This window comes from Lithobates pipiens, unplaced genomic scaffold (assembly GCF_037356315.1).
Source record: "Lithobates pipiens isolate NorthernLeopardFrog02 unplaced genomic scaffold, aLitPip1_a1.2 Scaffold_16, whole genome shotgun sequence".
NCBI classification, from domain to species: Eukaryota; Metazoa; Chordata; class Amphibia; order Anura; family Ranidae; genus Lithobates; species Lithobates pipiens.
In genome coordinates, this window is record NW_027507748.1 from 223,778,303 (window position 1) to 223,803,341 (window position 25,039).

At 44.9% G+C, this 25,039-nt stretch overlaps 1 protein-coding gene across 1 annotated transcript in view; it reads right to left on the reverse strand.

Annotated features, from left to right (window-relative positions):
• The window catches only part of CUNH3orf85 (chromosome unknown C3orf85 homolog), a 41,318-nt gene that overhangs the window by 2,997 nt on the left and 13,282 nt on the right, over window positions 1-25,039 (reverse strand). The gene's annotated exons all lie outside the window — the stretch shown is intronic.

A 25,039-nucleotide genomic window follows, 5' to 3' on the forward strand; every position in this document is an offset into this window, starting at 1 on the left:
CCCAGATTCATACCAGACCCTTATCCGAGCACGCTACCCGGCCGGACAGGAAAGGGGGTGGGGACGAGCGTGCGCCCCCCCCCCCTCCTGAGCCGTACCAGGCCGCGTGCCCTCAACATGGGGGGGTGCCTTCTGCCGCGCCACCGCGCCTTCTTATAGCTCTTTTACAGGCGGTGGCCCCGTCTTCTGTCGCCGCCGCCGCCGCCGCCTTCCGTTCTTCTTCTTCTTCTCCTTCTTCTCCTGGAGATGTTGACTCGACGCTCTCTCCGGCCGCAATGCCAGGGACCCGCTGCGCGGCGACTTATATAGGGACAAGGGGCGGGGTCATCAGTTGATGTCACATGGGTTGATGTCACATGGCGACAGTCCCAGCATCCTCCGGGACTGTGACATCGTAAGGGGGCGGGGTCACCATGTGACACCAACCCATGTGACATCAACCGATGACCCCGCCCCTTGTCCCTATATAAGTCGCCGCGCAGCGGGTCTCTGGCATTGCGACCGGAGAGAACGTCGAGTCAACATCTCCAGGAGAAGAAGGAGAAGAAGAAGGAGAACGGAAGGCGGCGGCGGCGACAGAAGACCGGGCCACCGCCTGTAAAAGAGCTATAAGAAGGCGCGGTGGCCCGGCAGAAGAACCGAAGAGGGGGACAAGACCCACGAAGTCGGAAGAAGAGGGCGGCGACAAGGAAGAAAGCTGGGCTCCTCCGCTAGTAAAAGAGCTACAAGAAGATAGCGGAGGAGTCCGGCGAGAAGACCCCCGAAGACGGAAGACCCCGGAGCTGTGCAATAAACTATTTTATCTTGTGTAGAGCTATAAGAAGGCGCGGTGGCGCGGCAGAAGGCACCCCCCCATGTTGAGGGCACGCGGCCTGGTACGGCTCAGGAGGGGGGGGGGCGCACGCTCGTCCCCACCCCCTTTCCTGGCCGGCCGGGTAGCGTGCTCGGATAAGGGTCTGGTATGAATCTGGGAGGGACCCCCACGCCGTTTTTTTCGGCGTAGGGAGTTTCCCTTGGAATCCATACCAGACCTAAGGGCCTGGTATGCTCTCGGAGGGGGAACCCACGCCAAATTTTTTTCATAATTTGGCGTGGAGTTCCCTCTTGAGAGCTCATTCTCTGATTGGCCGCGGCAAAAGTCGCCTGGCCTGGGGCGACTTAAAGTCGTGTTATAAGTCGTGTTCAGGTCGTGTCCAAGTTGCGTCCAAGTTGCCTCCAAAAGTCGTGTTGAAAGTCGTGTTGCCCCTGTGTGAACGGACCCTTAGAGGTGAATGGAGGGTCCAATTGGGTCAGACTGACCATGTGAAAGGGACCTATGGCCACTGGTTGGACTCCCCTGCTGTAAATGCTTGCATGTAAGATAAATGTATAAACCATTATGGGTTAAAGCAGAAGAAGAATTGGTAGATGAACCAGGCAATCTAGAAAGCACAACAAGGGAGGAAACACTCTTTCACGTGAACAATCCGTTCAGGTCCGCCTGTCAGTTTTTTTGGCGGACCTGAACGGATGCTCTATGGACCTCTATGGAGCATTGGATGTCAGCGGTGACATGTCCTCTGACATCTGACCCGCTCCCATCTGAAAAAGTGTGACGGAGGAAAAGCCTACTTTTCCATCCATCTGAGGATTGGATCGGGTGACTATGGACTCTGCGGTCCGTCATTATCCGATCTCCCATAGGGGAGAGCGGTGTTCTGACAGGTCCATCCCTGCGCAGTGTGCAGACACAGACCTGTCATCTTCCTGCTCAGTAGGAATTGATGGAGCGATCCCCCGCTGAGCATAGCGGGCTCCGTACATGGACACATCTGTGTGAAGGAGCCCTAAGGCTGGGTTCACATTGTTGTGTGCGGTGCGGCTCACAGCAGGGGTCCAGTGTGTCCCTGTTCTCTGTTTCAGGGACAAATCAGGCCTGTATTTTTGCCTAAATTCGGACCTGAAACTGAGCCGAAGATTCACAGGACACTTCTGTTGTATGCTGAGTGCCCGCCACTGAGATGCTTGAACCAGCTCCATTGAGAGCCGGTCACAATTTCCTGTCATGTGAATTGGATGCGGTGAAACCCACATCCAATATACCATCAGTGTGAACTCAGCCTTAGTGATCTTGTTTATCATGCTATCTTCCCAGCTTGTCGGTAGTATCGGTTGAGACAACATTTCTGGTTTATCACTTAAACTAGTGCTCATATTTACTATGCAGCAATGCTTTAAAGCAGTATTAAACCCAAAATCAAAAATTTATTATATTGCAGCTTATGAATCATTAGATGTGGGTTGCTGCACTTGTTTTCTTCATTTAGGCTTTTTTCCCCTCTATTTTCACCTGGTGGTCTGGCCCATAACACACCTCCCATATTAGAGTGCCCATACTCTGGACAAAGGAGCTCAGGGGCCGCATTTGGGCAGCAGCATTGTCAGTCTGGAGGGAGGGAGTGTTAGATGGACTAGCAGATTTAAATACACTAACAAACTAAAGCCAAACTCCAGCTCACACTTAGTAAGCAGTTACAACAACAGTTTTTTTTTTCCTTCTGGGATAAAGGTTTTACACAAATAAATAAAAGCAGATCATTGTAAGAAACCCTGCCAGTGCTGATATTTTTGTCTCATCCTTATAACAAAAAATAATAAAAATGCCATAAAACTATCCCCTATTTTGTAGACACAATAACTTTTGTGCAAACCAATCAATATAAGCTTATTACAATTTTTTTACCAAAAATATGTAGAAGAATACATATCCACCTAAACTGACAAAGAAATTAGTTTTTTTATATATTTTTTGGGGATATTTATTATAGCAAAAAGTAAAAAATATAGCTTTTTTTCAAAATGTTTGCTTTTTTGTTTATAGTGCACAAAATAAAAACTGCAGCAGTGATCAAATACCACCAAAAGAAAGCTCTATTTGTGGGAAAAAAAGGATGTAAATTTTGGGGACAATGTCACACGACCACGCAATCTTCAGTCAAAGGGACACAGTACCGTATCGCAAAATAAAAGGGCTTTGTCGGGAAGGGGGTAAATCCTTCCAGGGCTGAAGTGGTTAAAGAGGAGCTCCAGTCTCCCCCCCCCCCAAAAAAAATTAAAAGTCAGCAACTACAAATACTGTAGCTGATGAATTTTTAAGGTCACTTATCTGTCCAGAGCTGTCCTCACCTGAACGATTCTTCAATTGGCTTCGGGCCCAGGCAACAACATCTTAACTAAGGGAAACTGGCAGTGGACCCTTGTAGCTGCGAGCCGTGCTGCGCTTTGTGACTGGTCCTGCAGTCTTCTGGGACCTGTGATGTGAAGGTTGCAGGAGAAGCGGGGGGGGGGGGGGTACCAAATGTTTGGTTGGATTACCATGGCGATCCAACCGGAAGTTGGAGGGAGTACCTGTCTAAACCAGAAAAAATTATTAAAGAGGGGAAGGGGGGTGGCAAGCCTGCTAAAGTCCCTTGTTTATTAACAACAAATTCATGATCACCAGGTGAATCAAGAACATGGTGATCATAAATGGATTGTCGATAAGCAAATTTCACATTAGGATTCACAACCACTTGGCTATTATCAATAGCCCGTTTATGATCCCCATGCCATTGAGTGAACTGCTGATCATGATTAAGCCATTGACAAAGAAAAGCCACATGATACGCAATCACAACTGCAATTGCGAGTGAACAGCACAAAGGAAAATTATTTTTTGGGAGTTCTTTTAAATCACATCAGGTATAATAAAGAATTACTAATCTCGAATTAAGAAGAAGAAAAAAGTAAAAAAAAACATAAAAACATTTCTATTTCTTTTGCCTTGTGCCTTTACACTTATTTTTGGGCTGTTATGTTGTCATGCTTGTGTAAAATATTATTTGCTAGTTTTGCACTTGCTTCTCCTATTTTTTTTTTAACTTAAAAAACCTTAAATAACAACATAATACACAAAAAATAAATGGAGATACAAGAGAGAGTACACAACAAAAGTTTGATATCAAAACAATAAAAAAAAATTTATTTTCTTTTTAATAATTATTGCATCTCTTCAACTGACCTGCCAATCACATGGCTACCAGGGGTGGACTGACAACTCATGGGGCCCCCAGGCAATCAGAGATTATGGGGCCACACAGTATACACACACATATACACTCAGTATACACAGACATGTTTCTATTGGCTGAGAAGGTACTGGAGAGGTGGGCAGCTATGATCTCAGGATTTTTAGACTAAAAGGATGTTGGTAAGGGACATTTCAGAGACAGATGTAAAAAAAACACAGATTTTTACATACTGTCCCTGGTTTTTACTGAGGCTGGCAACCCTGATGGTCCGGGGCCCTCGGGCAGTGCCCGAGTGGCCAAATGGTCAGTCCGCCCCTGATGGCTACTGTATACAAACAATAGGCAAGTCCTTACTTAACCTGCTCATTATGTGCTGTTTATGTAACAAAGGAAGGTATTCATATCCATAGCCATGTGATCAGGAGGTGAATGAAGGAAATGCTGATGCTGATCACAAAGCTGTTATTGTTAAAAAATAATAACACGCATTTTTTTTAAATATATTTTTTATTTTATTGAGATTGACAAAATTAGGTGAAACTAAACTGTCATTTTTTCTAATCCATAGTTTTATGGGGTAAGATTACCACTTTGCCTCTGCTACTTTTTTAATATCACGTCTTTTCACTTTCTTTTTATACTACTTATTTTCGTTCGGTACACCGTTATTTCAAACTTAATGAAATTGTTCTTATTTTATGTAATGAATGTTGATGTGTAAATGATAGCACTGGCTGTGTCCGTATTTACTTACAGAATAAGTGTAAAAACAAAATAAAACAAAAGGCCATTGAAATGTTTCTAATTTTTGCTTTTAAACCAATTTGTTTTTAGAACTGAATATGTTACCGTGATGATATATCATTAAGGAAAGTTGACATATTTTGGGGGTCCTTTGCAATTTATTTTATTTAGTTTATAGGATTAGGTTTGATATTATACATATGATGTAATACACAATATATATCTCTGGATATTTATACATTTATATAAGATGTTATCACAGATTCCCACTCTCATTTAAAGGGACTGCCCTCTGTTGGAACCAAATCCCTCTGTCATTCTTCCATCTTGACTTGTCCCTCTTTTTGGTCTGACCTTTAGACCTCTGCTGATACAAACAACATTTAACCACGGAAAGTGTTATAGTACATTAACCTCCCTGGCAGTATGATTATTTCAGATTTTAGGTGCTGAAAGCGGTACAATTATTTAGCATGAAAATTTGGCTTTTCATATTGTAGTTCTGTAATTCTTAGGAATAACTCGCTTAAATCTGTCCAAACCAGAGTCTAGCAGACATCCCGGGTATGATAAAGTTTGAAAAATGAAATCATAAATTATAATATAATAAATAACTATAAATAATTATACCAAATAATAATATAACAATAATAAAAATTATTCAATAATGTAATCAAATCAAAAACACTGAAATTTGCTCAGTTGCAGAATTGTCACTGTCATTACTTTTCAATATTTGATGACGGATCTCCCCACAAATCGCTATCGCTCAATTCTGCAAGTGATTTAAATGTATTATCGCTGTTTTCTAGCTGGTCTAAAATCATTTTTGATGTAAAGGGACAGTTTTGGTTGCTATGGACAATCTCCAGTTTCCAGGCATAAAGAACAGTTTTTATAATATAAAACTGCATGCAGGACACTGGGCAGAACACTAGGGACAAAGGGGATGTGAAATTATTACATACAGCAATGTAATCTGTAAGATTACATTATACTGTATGTATACTGTGTGTTTCACTTTTTGAATTTGGCACTGATCTCTGTCCCCGTGCGTCGCAACGCTCACAGTGAATGGAGATCAGCTCTGTGATGAATCGAGCGGAGGACGAGCCGCTCGTACAGTGGGGGGACATCTCTGGATCCAAGAGAGAAGGTAAGTAAACCTCCTCCTGCATTCAGAGATGTAGTCCCGAGTCTGGCTCGGGGGTTACCGCTTTTAGTATAAAACTTCCACCCCGAACCAGACGCGAGAATACCGCCAGGGGAGTTAAGGGCTATGTTTATAATGTTTTTAACATACTAGGGCCCTCTGATCCCTCCTGTTTTGAATTATATTGTAACTGTGAATCAACAAGTTTTTTAAAACTCCAACACAGGGTGGCACTGTGGGAATCCAAAAATAGGGCAGTGTCACATCCTGAATAGGGATGAGCCGAACACCCCCCTGTTCGGTTCGCACCAGAACCTGCGAACAGACCTAAACTTCGTGTGAACTTTAGAACCCTATTAAAGTCTATGGGACTCGAACGTTCACAATCTAAAGTGCTCATTTTAAAGGGTAATATGCAGGTTACTGTCCTAAAAAGTGTTTGGGGACCTGGGTCCTGCCCCAGGGGACATGGATCAATGCAAAAAAAAGTTTTAAAAACTGCAGTTTTTTCAGGAGCAGTGATTTTAATAATGATTAAAGTGAAACAATAAAAGTGTAATATTCCTTTAAATTTCGTAGCTGGGGGGTATCTATAGTATGCCTGTGAAGGGGCGCATGTTTCTGGTGCTTAGAACTGTCCCTGCACAAAGTGTCATTTGTGCAGGAAAAAAAGTCTTTTAAAATCACTTGCGGCTAAATTGTCGGGTCTCCGTAATACAGAGAACACTCAATGAGTGTTCTCTGTATTAGCCGACAATTCATTCATTCATTGATTAAAAAAAAAAAAAAAAAAAAAAAGCGTGGGGGTTCCCCTAAATTCAATTACCAGGCCCTTCAGGTCTGACATGGATATTAAGGGGAACCCCGTGTCAAATTTAAAAAAAAATTGACGTGGGGGTCCCCCCAAATATCCATACCAGACCCTTCAGGTCTGATATGGATATTAAGGGGAACCCCGCATCAAATTTAAAAAAAAATTGACGTGGGGGTCCCCCTAAAAATCCATATCAGACCCTTTATCCGAGCACGCAACCTGGCAGGCCACAGGAAAAGAGGGGGGGACGAGAGAGCGCCCCCCCCCTCCCTCCTGAACCGTACCAGGCCACATGCCCTCAACATTGGGAGGATGCTTTGGGGGTCTGTGACTCCTCAAAGCACCTTGTCCCCATGTTGATAAGGACAAGGGCCTCATCCTCACAACCCTGGCCGTTGGTTGTGAGGGTCTGCGGGTGGGGGGCTTATCAGAATCTGGAAGCCCCCTTTAACAAGGGGACCCCCAGATCCCGGCCCCCCCCTGTTTGAAATGGTAAGGGGGTACAAAAGTACCCCTACCATTTCACAAAGAAAGTGTCAAAATGGTTAAATAAGACAAACACACTTTTGAAAAATTCCTTTATTAAAAATGAAAAAAATAAAAAAAAGATTCCAGCGGTGCTAATCCACTCTTGCTATCCAGCGACGGGTCTCCGGGGTCCAGCGATGGATGATCATATCCAGCGACGGGGGATCTCTCAGTCCAGCGCTGTCCATACATCCTTCTTCTGTCTCCACTCCGGAGACACTGCAGAGAGCCCAGCGCTGACGTTTCTTATATTAGGAGGGCGGGGCCACCCGTCACCTGACCCCGCCCCTCTGACGCTGGAGAGGGAAGCCAGGGGTTCCCCAGTGACGTGTGGGTGACCCCGCCCCCTCTGATGTAACGCAGGTTTCCGTTACATCAGAGGGGGCGGGGTCACCCACACGTCACTGGGGAACCCCTGGCTCCCTTCACCAGCGTCAGAGGGGGGCGGGGTCAGGTGACGGGTGGCCCCGCCCTCCTAATATAAGAAACGTCAGCGCTGGGCTCTCTGCAGTGTCTCTGGAGTGGAGACAGAAGAAGGATGTATGGACAGCGCTGGACTGAGAGATCCCCCGTCGCTGGATATGATCATCTATCGCTGGACCCCGGAGATCCGTCGCTGGATAGCAAGAGTGGATTAGCACCGCTGGAATCTTTTTTTTATTTTTTTCATTTTTAATAAAGGAATTTTTCAAAAGTGTGTTTGTCTTATTTAACCATTTTGACACTTTCTTTGTGAAATGGTAGGGGTACTTTTGTACCCCCTTACCATTTCAAACAGTGGGGGGCCGGGATCTGGGGGTCCCCTTGTTAAAGGGGGCTTCCAGATTCTGATAAGCCCCCTGAGCTGACCTGGTATATAAGACGACCCCTGCTTTTTAGCCAGTTTTTTTAAGTGTAAATGGTCATCTTATACACCAGAAAATACAGTAGTTTTGAATCCTCACACAATAAGTTGCATTAACTTTCACTTGATTATAAAGTAATGTGAAAAGCAAATCCCTGTTTACTTTTAATACCTAATCATGTATAGAAATAATACATAAACAGGGAATTGCTTTTCACGTCATTCATACAATTTAAATTTTTTTTTTTTTTTTTTATATACTCTTTATTTTCATTATAAACCAGTGATACAAATTCCTCTTATCCACTATACAAATAATTACTGACTGTACTTATATATCTATACCTTTACCCACCCTCCCCCCTCCTCCCCCCGCCCAAACACAAAAGCCGCCCAAAAAAAAAAAAAGAAAAAAAAAAGGTATTCCTTTCCCTCTCCCTTCTCTCTCTCCCCTTCTCCTCTCTCTTAAACTTCCACAGCACCTTTTTCTTAAACCTACTCATTCCTCCTCATTCCTCTCCATCTCCATTCCCTTCCACCCTTACATGATACTCCTTTTTCAGGAATGCGTCCCATTGTTGCCATTTGCTGGGGTGATTTTGGTTTGTGCCCTCCATTCTCTGTATAGACTCCTCCATCACCCTTATATATTCTACTTTCCGGATCCATTCTGTAACTGTTGGGACTTGCACGGTCTTCCAATGACATGGGATCAAAGATTTGGCTGCATTCAACATAACTGGAATCATCGTACCTTTATATTGTGTGATTCCTTTCTTAGTGTCATGGAATAGACATTCCCATGGAGAATTCCCTATTCTTTCCCCAGTCACCAAGAATATCTTTCCTATTATTTTCTCCCAGAAAGGGGTTATTTTCGGGCAGTCCCACCATATGTGCTTGAAAGTCCCTAGTCCCTTACATTCCCTCCAACAGGAGGTCTGATTTTCTTCTCTAAACCTCTGTATTCTTTGGGGGGGTCAGGTACCATCTTGCTAATAGTTTAAAAGACATTTCAATCGTTTGGACGTCTCTTGCCAGTGAGTGGATCATTTTAATTATTTTACCCCTGTGCTCCTCGTTTCTCAATGGGCCAATCTCTTCCTCCCATTTCCCCAAGTAAGCTGGAAACTCGGAGTCTACCTCTTGCTTTAATATCTTATATATTTTGGAGACCCTTTTCTCTAGGCATTGTGGTTCTTTAAATAGTTTCTCTAGTGGTCTAAGTTGTGTCTTTCCTCTTAAAGGCTGTGGTAATCCTTGAATAAAGTGCACCATTTGCGTGTATCTCCATCTATCTAGTGGCTTCCGTCCCCATTCTTGTGAAATTTCCCTAAAAGTGCTTATCCTATTTCCTTTCATCACTTCTCCCAGTGTTAATTCCTCTCTCCTTGCCCACCTACTAAAGTATATACGCTCATCTTTCCCTGGTGGAAAATATTTTGTGTCTAGGAGTGACATTAAGGGGGAGTTGTGGTGCCAGTTGTGCCTCTTGTTTATTTTATCCCAAATTTTTAACGTGTGTCTAGTTAAAGTGCAAGTGCTAATCCCTAAATCTCTGTAGTGAGGGGGTATCCATATCATTTTTGCTAGCTCCGTGTTGCTTAATGTGGCTTCCACCTCTACCCAACTCTTTTCTTGTTTGTTATGACACCAGTCCGCTACCCTTGAAATTACTATCGCTTCGTAGTATTTTCCAAAATCTGGCAATGCTAGGCCTCCTCTATCTTTCTCCTTCACCAAGATATTATAGGCTATTCGCGGGTTTTTACGCGCCCATATGAACGACGATGTCATCGCTTTTAGCTTTCTAAGGAAACTTTGGGGGAGAGGGACTGGGACCATTTGGAACGTATAAATAACCAGTGGTAGTATAAATATTTTAGTTGCGTTTATCCTCCCCATCCATGTGAGGGCCTTATATCTCATTTTATTGAAGTTGTCCTTGATTTTATTCAACAGAGGTAGGTAGTTAGCACTGTATAGGTTAGCCGGTTGTGCCGTCAGTTTTATCCCCAGGTAAGTCAATTCTCCTTTACACCACTTAAATGGGAGCTGGGAGGTTAGTGCTACCTGTTCCGCCTCTGTTAAATTTACGTTTAATATTTCCGATTTGGTCATATTTATTTTAAAGTTGGATAATCGCCCGTACTGCTCAAACTCCTTGAGAAGTGATGGAATTGTTGTTCTCGGGTTAGCTATATACAGCAGTATGTCATCTGCAAATGCAGAGACTTTATATTCCCTCCCCCCTACCCGAATACCCCGGACATCCCGGTTCCTCCTGATTGCCACCAACAGAGGTTCCAAGGAGATCACAAACAGGATCGGGGAGAGGGGGCATCCCTGCCTCGTCCCGTTGAACAATTCCAGTGGGCGCGATAGGGAACCATTTACTCTGATTCTAGCTGTTGGTTGTAAATATAAGGATTTAACCCATCTCCTCATCTTCTCTCCTAGGCCCATATATTCTAGTATCTCATCTATAAACTCCCACTCCACTCTATCAAAAGCCTTTTCGGCATCAACTGATAGCAGTACTGTGGGGATCTCTCTCCTTGTTGCTTCCTGGATCAGAGCTATGGACTTCAGGGAATTGTCTCTCCCCTCTCGCCCCTGAATAAACCCTACCTGATCTGGATGAACCCATTTCGGGAGGAGGTTTTTTAGTCTGTCTGCCATTATTTTCGCAAAGATCTTTATGTCTGTGTTTAATAGGGAGATCGGGCGATAGCTCTCTAGTGCTGCGGGGTCCTTACCATCTTTTAGAATCAGAGTTATGTGGGCGCAGAGGGCCTCTTCCCGGAACCTCTCCCCTGTTCCTACTGCATTAAAGTATTCGCAGAGTTTCGGTGTTAAATACTTATGAAATTTTTTATAATACAAAATAGAGTATCCATCGGGTCCTGGACTACCCCCGAGGGCTGTGTTATTAATTATTCTCTCCACTTCATCTGTTGTTATAGGGGCCTCTAAAGCTTCCATCTCCTCCTTTTCTCCTCTGGGGAAGTCCATGTCCCGAAGATAGTCTACCATTATTCCTTTCCTCTTCCCCTTTCCACCCCCTTTCTCCCTTATATTATAAAGCTCACTATAATAGGTGTGGAAGTTTTCTGCGATTATAGGTGTGGAGAACTGAACCTCTCCCCTCCCGTCCTTGATCTTTGGAATATGGGTCCTGTTTTTATAATCCTTGACTCTTTTAGACATCCATTTACCCGACCAATTTCCCCATTGATACCTCTCTTTATTAATTTTATGAAATGCGGACTCCCTTTCATGTTCTAAAATTTCTTCAAGTTCCCTCTTTTTCTCTTTTAACTCCTGACTTTCCCGAACGCCCTTTTGTCTAATTTCCTGTTCTTGCTCTTTAATCTCCCTGTATAGTTTGGTTTTTTGTTTCTCCCTCTCTCTCTTTTTCCCCGCTCCAATCCCGATCAGGGCCCCCCTTATTACCGCCTTGTGTGTTTCCCACAAAGTAGCTCTAGAGATGTCTGGAGTGTCGTTTATCTCAAAGAAACTAATCAATTCCTGTTCAATCTTACCAATAACTTCCTGATCTTGTAGTAGTGAGTTATTCAATTTCCATGTCCTCCCAGTTCCCCTTTCTCCCTGTACCTCAAGCTGTATTACTACTGGAGCATGGTCCGATAAAGTGATTGGTTTGATTTCTGCTTTTTTAAGGTTTGCCACTAGTTGGTGTTCGACCAGAATATAATCCAATCTTGCAGAGGAATTGTGCGGGATTGAGAAGTGGGTATAATCCCTCTCTTTTAAGTGGGAGATTCTCCATGCGTCTAATAACTGCGCATTGGCTAAAATTCTCTTTAATGCTCTATATCTGCCCTCTGACACCCTACCACAGCCCCCTATTATAATAATAATATTAATAATAATTCACTCAACCTTCACCCAAGATTTGTTTTTCTAATTGGAATAAGATGTGAACACATTTTTAGATAGAACCCCCCCCACCCCCCAAACCTTTCATCCAACCTATATTTATTGAATTTGTTATTTGGAAAAGCCATTGTGAAGGAAAAGTAGCAATGAAATTAAATAATTATTCTTAATGGCAATCCCCAGTGCACCTTTTGACTGAGGTGTGGATTGCATTGCAGTGCATTACCACATGTTGTGACACACATCTGCCATAAAGTGAAATGAGGTACTGTTCATAATGAAACACCCCACACCGCACCAATGCATTTCATGTGCAATGCCGCAGGTTGGGGTATCATGCACATTACCCTAGTGCCATAGTGTGAACTCACCCTTAAATAAAAGCTGCCAAATCTGCTTATCGCTCAGCAACGTCAGAATACATTTAACCCTTTCCCGCCGAGCGTACGCACATCTGCGTACTCGGCTTCCGGGGGTTATACCGGGATGATGCCCGCACCTGCAGGCATCATCCCAGTACCGTTTTTTACAGCAGGCGATTGGCTATCCAGGCATAACAACCGATGCGGCTAAAAGCCGCTCGGCTGTTATGCCGGAGGAGCGGGAGGGGACGTCCCCCCCTCCCGCCGCCTCTCGCCGCTGTTACCGGTGCTCCCGCTCGATCGGGAGCACCGATTAGAGATCCGTCGGCTCTGGCTGCTGGGGAGGAACTGGAACGAAGCCGTAATCGGCTTCGTTCCAGTCTCCTCATCGTAAACACGGAAGCGACGTCATGACGTCACTTCCCGTTTACTCGGCTGCCAATGGCGCCGGTTTTAAAAAAATATCCGGTATTCAGAATCGCCGTTTTCGGCGATCTGAATACATTGAAGTGTAAAGGAGGGGTGGGGGGTCTTTTAGACCCCCGATCCCTCCATAAAGAGTACCTGTCACTACCTATTACTGTCACAAGGGATGTTTACATTCCTTGTGACAGCAATAAAAGTGATCAAATTTTTTATTTTTTTTTTTAAACAATTTAGTCATTTAAAAATAAATAAAATAAATAAAAAAATAAAAAAAAATTTTTCAAAGCGCCCGCCGTCCCGGTGAGCTCGCAAAGCAAAGAAAACGCATACGGAAGTCGCGCCCGCGTATGTAAACGGTGTTCAAATCACACATGTGAGGTATCGCCGCGATCGTCAGAGCGAGAGCAATAATTCTAGCAGTAGACCTCCTCTGTAACGCTAACCTGGTAACCGTAAAAAATTTTTAAAGCGACGCCTATTGAGATTTTTAGGTACCGTACTTTGTCGTCAATCTACAAGTGCGCGCAATTATAAAGTGTGACATGTTTGGTATCTATTTACTCGGCGTAATATTATCTTTCACATTTCGCAAAAAAATTGGGCTAATTTTACTGTTTTGTTTTTTTTTTATTCATGAAAGTGTCCCTTTTCCCAAAAAGTTGCGTTTAAAACACCACTGCGCAAATACCGTGTGACATAAAATATTGCAACAATCGCCGTTTTATTCTCTAGAGCCTCTGCTAAAAAAATATATATAATGTTTGGGGGTTCCAAGTAATTTTCTAGCAAAAAATATGGATTTTAACTTGTAAACACCAAATTCCAAAAATAGGCTTAGTCATGAAAGGGTTAAAAAGGAAAAGCAATTTCTGCAATGTCTGATCAGCAACACATTGATCTTGACTAATAAATACTACATTTGTTTAAAGTTCAACTGCAGCCAGCACAAGTTTTAACACTTTTTTTGCTGTCTGTCTCCATGTTGAATAGATTGCACTTCCTATCCTAATGACACTACAGATGATGTACTAAAGTACCGTATTTCCTGGTGTATAAGGCGACCAGGCGTATAAGACGACCCCCTAATATTACAGGTGTTTACGTTTTTTTGCCTGTACTCACCGTATAAGATGACCCTCCCTTCCAAGGCTGCTGACGCGTCATATCCTTCTTCGTTCTTGCTGTAGCTGGAGCCATATCCTTCTTCCTTCTTGCTGGAGCTGGAGCCAATCACGGCGAGCGATGTATTCTATTAATGAATACAAAGCCTGCTTGGATTGGCAGAGGCTGTAACATCATCAGCCCGTGCCTCTCTGACTCTCAAAGCCAATCTGAGCAGGCTACTGTATGTAGCCTGCTTGGATTGGCAGAGGTTGTTACTCCAATCCGAGCAGGCTCTATATTCATTTGAATACATCGCTCACCGGGATTGGCTCAGCGGTATATACTGTATGTAGCTGAAGCTACATACGATATTACCACACATCCAGCAGGCATCCGAGCAGCTGACCTGGTATATAAGACGACCCCTGCTTTTTAGCCAGTTTTTTTAAGTGTAAATGGTCATCTTATACACCAGAAAATACAGTAGTTTTGAATCCTCACACAATAAGTTGCATTAACTTTCACTTGATTATAAAGTAATGTGAAAAGCAAATCCCTGTTTACTTTTAATACCTAATCATGTATAGAAATAATACATAAACAGGGATTTGCTTTTCACGTCATTCATACAATTTAAATTTTCACCTCTTTTAGAAAATCTCCTTCTACCCTGATACACATTGACCTTTATTTATTAACCACTTCAGGCCCGGAAGGATTTCCTCACTTCCTGACAAAGCCATTTTTTGTGATACAGCACTGCGTCGCTTTAACTGATAATTACACGGTCATGCGACCTTGTACACAAACAAGATTTATGTACTTTTTTTCCCACAAATAGAGCTTTCTTTTGGTGGTATTTGATCACCTCTGCAGTTTTTATTTTTTGCTCTATAACCAAAAAAGACTGACAATTTTGAGAAATAAATACTCAAAAGAAAAAAACGAATTTCTTCATCAGTTTAGGCCAATATATATTTGTCTACATAAAAAAAACAAAAAAAAATGCAATAAGCATATATTGATTGGTTTGTGCAAAAGTTATAGCATCTACAAAATAGGGGATATATTTATGGCATTTTATTATAATTATTTTTTTCACTAGTAATGGCAGCAATCTGCAATTTTAGGGGGTCTGCGACAATGCGGTGGGCAGATCGGACACTTTTGACACATTTTTGGGACCATTGATATTTATGCAGTGATCAGTGCTATAAAAATGCACTGATTACTATGTAAATGTCACTGGCAGGGAAGGGGTTAACACCAGGGCCCGATCAAGGGGTTAAATGTGTTCCCTGGAAGGTGTTTCTAACTCTGGGGGGATGACACTGACTAGAGGAAGAGAGAGATTGCTGTTCCTGATCACTAGGAACAGCAGATATCTCTCTCCTCCCCTGTCAGAACAGGGATCTGTCTGTTTACATATCCCCATTCTGGCTCTCTGTGGAGCGATCACTGGTGGCTGGTGGACATTAGTGATGGACGAACTTTCGACGGGACGTTTCGCGAACGCGGACAACGAACGCGGCCAATAGTTTGCGAACCGTAATGTTCACGGCGGGCCCCATTGACTTCAATGGGAGGCGAACTTTGCAAACCTTCAGGTCAAATTTGCAGCCACAAAATAATTACTAGCTGTGCAAACATAGTCCCACCACATGGCCAATGACATAACACATGTATGAGGTGAATCTGGGATCGACAACTACAAGCATTCTTTTTTTATATGTGAAATTGTGACAATTCAGGACTGTGGAGCGCATGAAGGCAATGGAGGAGAGGGAAGGTCAGGGTAGGCAAAGAAGAGGGTGCAGGAGATGATCACCAGCAGCGTGACATACAGCAATGACACCTGCACCGTGATAGAGTGATCTGACACCAGCACCCTGATAGAGAGCACTGACATCAGCAGCGTGACATAGAGCAATGACACCTGCACCGTGATAGAGTGATCTGACACCAGCATCGTGATAGAGAGCACTGACATCAGCAGCGTGATATACAGCAATGACACCTGCACCGTGATAGAGTGATCTGACACCAGCACCGTGATAGAGAGCACTGACATCAGCAGCGTGACATAAAGCACTGACATCAGCACCGTGATATACAGCACTGAAACCAGCACCGTGATATACAGCACTGACATCAGCAGTGTGACATACAGCAATGACACCTGCACCGTGATAGAGTGATCTGACACCAGCACCGTGATAGAGAGCACTGACATCAGCAGCGTGACATACAGCAATGACACCTGCACCGTGATAGAGTGATCTGACACCAGCACCGTGATGGAGAGCACTGACATCAGCAGCGTGACATAAAGCACTGACACCAGCACCGTGATATACAGCACTGACACCAGCACCATGATATACAGCACTGACATCAGCAGCATGACATACAGCAATGACTCCTGCACCGTGATAGAGTGATCTGACATCACCAGCGTGACATAAAGCACTGACACCAGCACCGTGATATACAGCACTGACACCTGCACCGTAAGCAGCCCCAGGAGGAAATCAGCATAGCACAGGGATGGTGGGAGCCCTTCATAATGAGCATAGCACAGGGATGGTGGGAGCCCCTCATAATATGCACAGCAGAGGTACAGCCCCAGGAGGAAGTCAGCACAGCACAGGGATGGTGGGAGCCCCTCATAATAAGCAGCCCTAGGAGGAAGTCAGCACAGCACAGGGATGGTGGGAGCCCCTCATAATGAGCATAGCACAGGGATGGTGGGAGCCCCTCATAATGAGCATAGCACAGGGATGGTGGGAGCCCCTCATAATGAGCATAGCACAGGGATAGTGGGAGCCCCTCATAATTTGCACAGCAGAGGTACAGCCCCAGGAGGAAGTCAGCACAGCACAGGGATGGTGGGAGCCCCTCATAATAAGCATAGCACAGGGATGGTGGGAGCCCCTCATAATATGCACAGCAGAGGTACAGCCCCAGGAGGAAGTCAGCACAGCACAGGGATGATGAACTTTACAAACCTACAGGTCATATTTGCAGCCACAAAATAATTACTAGCTGTGCACACATAGTCCCACCACATGGCCAATGACATAACACATGTATGAGGTGAATCTGGGATGGACAACTACAAGCATTCTTTTTTTATATGTGAAATTCTGACAATTCAAGACTCTTGAGACAATGGAGGCGAGGGAAGATCAGGGTAGACAAAGAAGAGGGTGCAGGAGATGATCACCAGCACCGTGATATAGAGCACTGACACCTGCACCGTGATAGAGTGATCTGACACCAGCACTGTGACATAACACATGTATGAGGTGAATCTGGGATCGACAACTACAAGCATTCTTTTTTTATATGTGAAATTCTGACAATTCAGGACTCTTGAGACAATGGAGGCGAGGGAAGGTCAGGGTAGGCAAAGAAGAGGGTGCAGGAGATGATCACCAGCACCGGCACCGTGATATAGAGCACTGACACCTGCACCGTGATAGAGTGATCTGACACCAGCACCGTGACATAACACATGTATGAGGTGAATCTGGGATCGACAACTACAAGCATTCTTTTTTTATATGTGAAATTCTGACAATTCAGGACTCTTGAGACAATGAAGGCGAGGGAAGGTCAGGGTAGGCAAAGAAGAAGGTGCAGGAGATGATCACCAGCACCATGATATAGAGCACTGACACCTGCACTGTGATAGAGTGATCTGACACCAGCACCGTGACATAACACATGTGTGAGGTGAATCTGGGATGGACAACTACAAGCATTCTTTTTTTATATGTGAAATTCTGACAATTCAGGACTCTTGAGACAATGGAGGCAAGGGAAGGTCAGGGTAGGCAAAGAAGAGGGTTCAGGAGATGATCACCAGCACCAGCACCGTGATATACAGCACTGACACCTGCACCGTGATAGAGTGATCTGACACCAGCACCGTGACATAACACATGTATGAGGTGAATCTGGGATTGACAACTACAAGCATTCTTTTTTTATATGTGAAATTCTGACAATTCAGGACTCTTGAGACAATGGAGGCGAGGGAAGGTCAGGGTAGGCAAAGAAGAGGGTGCAGGAGATGATCACCAGCACCAGCACCGTGATATAGAGCACTGACACCTGCACCGTGATAGAGTGATCTGACACCCGCACCGTGACATAACACATGTATGAGGTGAATCTGGGATCGACAACTACAAGCATTCTTTTTTTATATGTGAAATTCTGACAATTCAGGACTCTTGAGACAATGAAGGCGAGGGAAGGTCAGGGTAGGCAAAGAAGAAGGTGCAGGAGATGATCACCAGCACCATGATATAGAGCACTGACACCTGCACTGTGATAGAGTGATCTGACACCAGCACCGTGGCATAACACATGTGTGAGGTGAATCTGGGATCGACAACTACAAGCATTCTTTTTTTATATGTGAAATTCTGACAATTCAGGACTCTTGAGACAATGGAGGCAAGGGAAGGTCAGGGTAGGCAAAGAAGAGGGTTCAGGAGATGATCACCAGCACCAGCACCAGCACCGTGATATACAGCACTGACACCTGCACCGTGATAGAGTGATCTGACACCAGCACCGTGACATAACACATGTATGAGGTGAATCTGGGATCGACAACTACAAGCATTCTTTTTTTATATGTGAAATTCTGACAATTCAGGACTCTTGAGACAATGAAGGCGAGGGAAGGTCAGGGTAGGCAAAGAAGAAGGTGCAGGAGATGATCACCAGCACCATGATATAGAGCACTGACACCTGCACTGTGATAGAGTGATCTGACACCAGCACCGTGACATAACACATGTATGAGGTGAATCTGGGATCGACAACTACAAGCATTCTTTTTTTATATGTGAAATTCTGACAATTCAGGACTCTTGAGACAATGGAGGCAAGGGAAGGTCAGGGTAGGCAAAGAAGAGGGTTCAGGAGATGATCACCAGCACCAGCACCGTGATATACAGCACTGACACCTGCACCGCGATAGAGTGATCTGACACCAGCACCGTGATAGAGTGCACTGACACCAGCACCGAGATAGAGAGCACTAACAGCAGCACTGATACCAGCAATTTGCTGCTGGGCCCCAAAAATATGACACCGCTCAACCTCTTCAAACAGGAGGGTACGGGCATATAGTACGGTGTGATTTTTTTGGACAAGGAAGTGAGCCAAATGAAGAAAGAAGGTCTGTGTGCTCGATTAAAAAAATTGTTTATAGACATATACATGGTCTACTGGTGTTGAATTCCTCCGAGATCCATGCCTCATTCATTTTTAGAAATGTGAGGTAGTTAACACTGTCGTGAGCTAGGCGAGTACGCTTATCAGTCACGATCCCCCCTGCTGCGCTGAACGTCCTTTCGGACAGGACACTGGACAAGGAGCAAGCCAACAGTTCGATTGCAAATTGGGCAAGCTCTGGCCAGAGGTCAAGCCTGCCTACCCAGTAGTCCAGGGGTTCATCACTCCTCAGAGCGTCCACATTGGCTGTTAACCCGATGTAGTCGGACACCTGATGGTCTAGGCGTTCCCTGATGCTGGATCCGGAAGACACCTGTCGATGGGTCGGCTGAAAGAATGACCTCATATCAGAAGTCACCAACACATCTTCAAACCGGCCTCTTCTTGCAGGCGCTGTTGGATTGGTCCCTGCAACTCCTTCTCTGGGAGTGGGAATTGCTCCTCTGCCAGCTCACGAAAAAGCAGAATGCAGCATTTCTCGAAGCATGGCCTGGAAGTGCTCCATTCTGACAGCCCTCTGTGACGGCGGTAATATTTCCGCCATTTTGTGTTTGTACCGGGGGTCTAAGTACGTTGCCACCCAGTACTGGTCCTTGACCCTTATGCTTTTTATACGGGGGTCTCTATTAAAACACTGGAGCATGAAGGCCCCCATTTGCACTAAACTGCAAGCGGTATGGTGGCCTGGCTCCTGCTCATCATCCAGGATAATGTCGTCCTCTTCATTCTCCTCTCCCCATCCACGCACAAAAACAGGGATCCCAGAAAGGTTAAAAGCATGCTCTTCTTGCCCCTCCTCATCTGCCCTGGCACCATCCTCCTCTAACTCCTCTTCAGACTCCTGTTGTTCACTTGTCTCAGATAGAGTAGCCCCCCCGGGAATTCATCCAGCATTGCGACTTCCTCATCTTCCCGCTCCTGCTCCTCCACAGCTTGATCATTGACACGACGCAATGCACGCTCCATAAAGAAGGCATAAGGTACCATGTCACTGATGGTGCCATGGCTGTGACTGACCAGTTTGGTGATCTCCTCAAATGGCCGCAGAAGTCTGCATGCGTCGCGCATGAGCAGCCACTGGCGCGGTGAAAAAAAACCCAGCTCCCAGAACCTGTTCTGCCGCAGAATTCATACAGGTAGACGTTAACTGCACGTTTCTGCTGGAGCAGCCTATCAAGCATATAGAAGGTTGAGTTCCATCGCGTCGGGCAATCGCAAATGAGACGTCTGACCAGCAGATTGTGTCCCCGCTGAATGTCAGCAAGGCGAGCCATGGCCGTGTAAGATCTTCTGAAATGGGCCGAGATTTTCCTTGCCTGCCGCAAGATGTCCTGGACCCCAGGGTATTTGACAACGAATCGCTGCACGACCAAGTTTAAGACGTGTGCCATGCATTCAATGCGCTAAGCAGATTGGCACCGTTGTCACACACCACTTTACCAACTGTCAAATTGAGCGCTGTTAGCCACTGATCTGCCTGTGAACGCAAAGCTGAAAAGAGTGCCGGGCCAGTGTGGCTCTTGGCTTCCAGGCACAACAGACGCAGCACGGCATGGCAACGTCTCACCTGGCATGTCAAATAGGTTCTGGGGAGCTTGGGCGGCGCAGCGGAAGAGACGCTAGCAGCGGAAAAGGAGGAGGCAGCCGAGGAGGAGAGGAAGGAGGATGAAGTAGGAGGAGGAGGAGAAGAAGAGCCAGGCCTGCATGCAATCCGTGGCGGTAAAACCAAATCTACACGGGTGCCACGGGTTACATGCTTGACGGCCGTCAGAAGGTTCACCCAGTGGGCAGTAAAAGTGATATACCTTCCCTGCCCGTGTTTGCTAGACCACGTGTCTGTGGTCAGATGTATCTTGGCACCGACTCTGTGTGCCAGAGATACATTTACTTGCCGCTGAACATGGCCATATAGCTCTGGGATGCCCTTCTCTGAGAAATACTTCCTTCCTGGGACCTTCCATTGTGGTGTTCCAATGGCCACAAATTTTCGAAAGGCCTCCGAGTCCACGAGTTTATATGGCAGTAGTTGGCGGGCTATCAGTTCTGACAAGCCAGCCGTCAACCGTTGGGCAAGAGGGTTATCCGGCTTTATCATTTTTTTACGCTTGAACATTAGGCCCACGGAAACCTGCCTTCATCAACGTCAACTTCCCCACCGCTATAAGTAGAGATCTCGGAGTAGGCAGCAACACTGGGGACCAACCACCTCCTTGGGCTGATCTGGGTACTGTCTTCAGACTGCTGAGTGCCGGTTCTTGCTACCTCCTCTTCCTGATCCAATGCCAAGAGTGGCTGCGCATCAGAAATGTCTTGATATGGATCGGAAAAGAATTCCTGTGACTCAAGCGGAAGGTATGTGGTGGTGGTGGTGGTGGTGTTGTTGGTGGTAGTGTCTTTGGGGGTGCACATAGCAGAGAGTGAAGAAGAGGGTGCAGATCGAGAGGATGAGGAGGGTGCAGAAGAGTAAGGCTGAGTGAGCCACTCAACCAAGTCTAGTGCGTCCTTTAAAGTAATTGAACGCACCTTCTGCAACTTCACACTTTGGCTCAAGCCTGTTGCTCCTGCCCTACCCCTACCACCCCTGCGGAAGGGCCTGCCTCTTCCTCTGCCTGTCATTTTTTAAATGACCCTGTGACAAAACTCTCAGTCCCTATGCTGATAAAGGACTTCTGCCGTATAGGGCAGCAGTCAGCAGTAGTGCACCTCAACCCTATATATTTTGGACCTATACCAGTCCTTAAGGAATAGCAGACTGTACCTCACTCAACCCTATGTACTGTAGTACCCTATACCTTACCAGTCCTTATAAGGACCTTTTTGGAACTAGTAGGTTGTGAATGATTAGCAGACTGTACCTCAGTCCCTATACTGATAAAGGACTGCTGCAGTATAGTGCAGCAGTCAGCAGTAGTGCACCTCAACCCTATATATTGTGGACCTATACCAGTCCTTAAGAAATAGCAGACTGTACCTCACTCAACCCTATGTACTGTAGTACCCTATACCTTACCAGTCCTTATAAGGACCTTTGAGGAACTAGTAGGTTGTGAATGATTAGCAGACTGTACCTCAGTCCCTATACTGATAAAGGACTGCTGCAGTATAGGGCAGCAGTCAGCAGTAGTGCACCTCAACCCTATATATTGTGGACCTATACCAGTCCTTAAGGAATAGCAGACTGTATCTCACTCAACCCTATGTACTGTAGTACCCTATACCTTACCAGTCCTTATAAGGACCTTTGTGGAACTAGTAGGTTGTGAATGATTAGAAGACTGTACCTCAGTCCCTATACTGATAAAGGACTGCTGCCGTATAGGGCAGCAGTCAGCAGTAGTGCACCTCAACCCTATATATTGTGGACCTATACCAGTCCTTAAGAAATAGCAGACTGTACCTCACTCAACCCTATGTACTGTAGTACCCTATACCTTACCAGTCCTTATAAGGACCTTTGTGGAACAAGTAGGTTGTGAATGATTAGCAGACTGTACCTCAGTCCCTATACTGATAAAGGACTGCTGCAGTATAGGGCAGCAGTCAGCAGTAGTGCACCTCAACCCTATATATTGTGGACCTATACCAGTCCTTAAGTAATAGCAGACTGTATCTCACTCAACCCTATGTACTGTAGTACCCTATACCTTACCAGTCCTTATAAGGACCTTTGTGGAACTAGTAGGTTGTGAATGATTAGCAGACTGTACCTCAGTCCCTATACTCATAAAGGACTACTGCAGCAGAAGGGCAGCAGTCAAGTATGTTATTCTTTCTATATTTGGAAGAAAGAATATTATACGTGTACAAGCCTATTACCATACCAGTCCTGAAAAGAACCTTTGTGGACCTAATAGTAACAGCTACTGATTAAACTGACTGTCCCTCACTGCCACACACAGCTTCCTGCCTGTCCCTATTTAAACTGACAAAACACAGGCTGCTGGAACAATAACTTGAATAGCACTCAAAACTATATCCTGTACTACTTTACCATACCAGTCCTGAAAAGGACTTTTGTGGACCTAATAGTAACAGCTAATGATTAAACTGACTGTCCCTGCTGCACACAGCGTCCTGTCCCTCTCTCTACACTGACAAAAGACAGGCTGCTGCAACAATCACTAGCACAGCAGTGCCTCAAACCTATATCCTGAACGACACCTAACACCTATACCATACCAGTCCTTAAAAGGACTTTTGTGGACCTAATAGCTAGCAATTTGGGTCACTGCAGTCTCTCCCTGCTCCACACAGCAACCTCTCCCTATAGTGACATACGAAAGAATGTAAAATGGCCGCAGGATCGGGTCTATTTATAAGTTAGGGGGAATGTCCAAGTGTCCATGTGCTGTAATGTCTCAATTGGCTGTCCTGTACCCCATGATGGATGTGTCATCATAGGTCAAAGTTCTTTTACACAGTAAACACGGAAGTCCGTCGGGCGAACGGCGGCAATAGTCCGCCGATCGGGTGGACCGCGAACAGCCTAAATTCGCTGCGAAACGACCGCCGGGCGAACCGTTCAGCCATCCCTAGTGGACATCACGGGGGTTTGCGCAGCCTTGCCAACCTGCCGCTGCATAACGGCCGGTCGGCAACAGGTTAAAGGAGTAGAATATTTTCACTTTGCAAAGCTTTTACTTAACTTAGTGTATGTATTGAAACAGCATGAAAAAAAATCACTTTGCAAAGAATACCCAAATTGACGTAGCTTATGCAGTTGATTAAGGATTTGATGATGTCAATCATACAATCATGTGCAAGAAAAAATATATTTTTTATTCATTGTACATGATTGGGTATTTATTGTGGAATGAACGTTGTTGACCCAATTCAATAAAATAGATAAAATGTATCCTTTTAGCTGAAAATGTACTTTAAAGAGTGAACATGCTCTACTCTAACTTGTGTTTGAATCAAAGGTTGGCCTTACATGGTTAGCTTTTTTCATTTGGCCAGTGGGCTTAACAAACAAGGTGGATAGGAAAACCACCCTACCAAAACATTGTATTCTGACACTTGCTGCTTTCTGAATTTACTGATCAGTGGCAGCCTTTTATTGCAAATCACGACTTCTGTCCACTGGATGAGGCCACATTCGGATGAGAATTCCTCTGGTCCTTCCTGGAACACTACAACTTAACATATACACAAAGCTTAAAAATACATCTACAAAAACATGATGTAATAGAAAACAAACTACAAACTGAATTGTAGAGTGTTGTATTTGAAACATTTTGAAACATCAAAAAATGCCCTGGGCTCACAGCAGGTATGTTAGGACCTGGTTCACCTGCTTGTAGCACTGTGGTTCTCTGGGCTGAAAGCTGTAGTTCCAGTGACCACCAGCGGGTGTCTGCCAGCAGGCAGCAGGTTTCTGCAATCAGTTCCAATTGGCCCCAGCAGCTGTGAGGATACTTAACCACTTCAGCCCTGGAAGATTTGGCTGCTCAATGACCAGGCCATTTTTGCGATAAGGCACTACGTTGCTTTAACTGACAATTGCACGGTCATGCGATGCTGTACCCAAACAAAATTGATGTCCTTTTTTTTCCACAAGTAGAGATTTATTTTGGTAGTATTTGATCACCTCTGTGTTTTTAATTTTTTGTGCTATAAACAAAAGAAGAGCGACAATTTTGAAAAAAAAACACAATGTGGTGGATTTACTAAAGGCAAATCCACTCTGCACTACAAGTTCACTGCAAGTGCACTTGGAAGTGCAGTTGCTTTAGATCTGAGGGGAAGATCTGAAATGAGGGGATTTTGATGATGCTGATTTTATCACCCAATCATGTACAAGCAAAAACGCTGTTTTTTTTTCTCTTGCATATCCCCCTCAGGTCTACAGTTACT